At 45.3% G+C, this 2,200-nt stretch overlaps 1 protein-coding gene across 2 annotated transcripts in view; it reads left to right on the top strand.

Moving 5' to 3' along the window:
- The window catches only part of LOC109972122 (tumor necrosis factor receptor superfamily member 1A), an 18,729-nt gene that overhangs the window by 5,698 nt on the left and 10,831 nt on the right, over positions 1-2,200 (top strand). The window lies entirely within an intron of this gene.

Raw genomic sequence — 2,200 nt, 5'->3', positions numbered from 1 at the left:
CTTGATTTATATAATTTAGGTGGGTGGGGGGCAGACACAGTCTCTATGGGGTACTGGGAGCGTTGGGTGGGTAGCAGCTGCAAGGAGACAGCAGCGAGGCGTGTAAGACTGCGACCCTGCATCCTGGACTCAACTCTGGGTTGTCATAATTTAGGTTGTAAAACAAACTCGTCCAGATTTCTAGATAAGAGAGCCGCACCACCCAAAGTGGGATGGATGCCATCTCTACTAATCAGACAAGGTTTTCCCCAAAATGTTTTCCAGTTGTCTATGAAGCCCACGTTATTTTCTGGGCACCACCTAGACAGCCAGCGGTTGAATGACGACATGCAGCTAAACATGTCATCACTGGTCACATTGGGTAGGGGTCCAGAGAAAACTACGGAGTCCGACATTGTTTTAGCGAAGTTACACACCGACTCAACATTAAAACTCATCTGTTAACTGGTGTTTTGGTTCCAGATGTAGGTCGATGATGAATCTTTTCCATGGACTAGCATGGACCTGGTGTCGCTGAGCTGTTTGATCCGTCTGCTACTCCACCTTTTTAGAAACATTTTTGTTGTTGTGGAGCTCTGATGATATGGGACTAGTTTATGACACACCACAGCTCTTTCTATCTAGGACAGCCTGAGAGAAGAATACTTTGAAACTGACCTATTGCAAAAGTGTATTCTATCAGTTTTACACAAGGCTATCCATGGAGCTGTGTCTCATTTTCTAGATGACATTAAACTGCAATGGATGATGGAAATGGTCTCCCAAATATCAGAAATGTCTTTAGCAATTGGTTTGGTTCATTGCCCATTGATATGCATCAGGCCTGGGCTGTAACACTTTACAGGCGCCATCTGAGTGGCAACAAATTGGCAGAACTTTTTATCTAGACTGGATAAGAGGGGAGTGGGATTCAAAAACCTACAGTCATATGTTTGGATGGAGGTTTTAGATATCAATTCAAGTGTAAGTGGTAGAGTTATTAATTAATGTTACCTGAATATCCTGTTTGTTAGTTTGTTTGTTAACAGCATAACTCAAAAAGTAATGAACGGATTTTAATTAAGTTTTTTTTTTTGGAGAGGTAGGGTATGGGCCATGGAACAATAGATTGGATTTTGGTGCTGATCCATTGCATAATCTGGATATCTGATTTTTCTAAAAGTTTATTCACCACTGTGAGTGCTGCAAAGGTTGTATGTGAGCCCTCTGGTGGCCAACGTGCACAGCTGTGCTGCTGAGCACTGGAGTCAATACAAGTGCAGCTAATACAGTAAGTTTGGTGTGACGTGTGCATCTGTGAAGAACTCTGCATTAGGAAAAAAATAAATAAATACCCGTGAGGTGTACAGGTCCTCCATGGAGGGCAGGCTGGCACCGATGATTCTGCAGTCCTGACTGTCCACTGGAGTCTGTTCCTGTCCTGTTTGGTTGCTGAGCCAAACCAGACAGTAATGGATGAGCAGAGAAACAGACTCTGATTCCTCTGTAGAACTGTATCAGCAGCTCCTGGGGCAGGTTGAACTTCCTGAGCTGGCGCAGGAAGTACATCCTCTGCTATGCCTTCTTAATGATGGTGCTGATGTTGTTCACTTCAGGTCCTGGGAGATAGTGGAGCCCAGGAACTTGAAGGACTTTACTGCTGATACAGTGCTGCCAAGTATGGTGAGGGGGTTCTTCCTAAAGTACACTGTCATCTCCACTGTTGTGAGCATGTTCAGCTCCACACCACAGGGCCAGCTATTCACCTCCCATCTGTAGGCTGACTTGTCACTGTCTCAGATGAGACAGATGATCGCTGTGTCACCTGCAAACTTGAGGAGTCTAACAGAGGGGTCCCCTGAGGTGCAGCTGGTGGTGTAGAGGGAAAACAGCAGCAGGAAGAGCGCACATCCCCGGGGGTCTCCTGTGTTGATAGTCTGGGTGCTGGATGTGATATTCTCCAGGGTCACCTGTAGAGGAGAGACACACTCACAGCTGGGCAAAGGGAGAGCACAGGACATGAACTATCAGTCCATACTGCAACTATCAGCCACTAACAGACTGTGTCAGCAATTTATAAAATAGCTGTTGAGCAAGCAATACACAGATTTGCAGAAATGTGACATCTTTACCGCTTTCCTTGTAGTCCACTCACTGAAATTCTAGTGAATGTCCCGCCTGTGGTTTTTCTTGCATAACTTTCAAACCTCATTCTAAATGC

This window comes from Monopterus albus, unplaced genomic scaffold, assembly GCF_001952655.1.
Source record: "Monopterus albus unplaced genomic scaffold, M_albus_1.0 scaffold6.1, whole genome shotgun sequence".
NCBI classification, from domain to species: Eukaryota; Metazoa; Chordata; class Actinopteri; order Synbranchiformes; family Synbranchidae; genus Monopterus; species Monopterus albus.
This window is presented reverse-complemented; position numbering and strand designations above follow the sequence as displayed.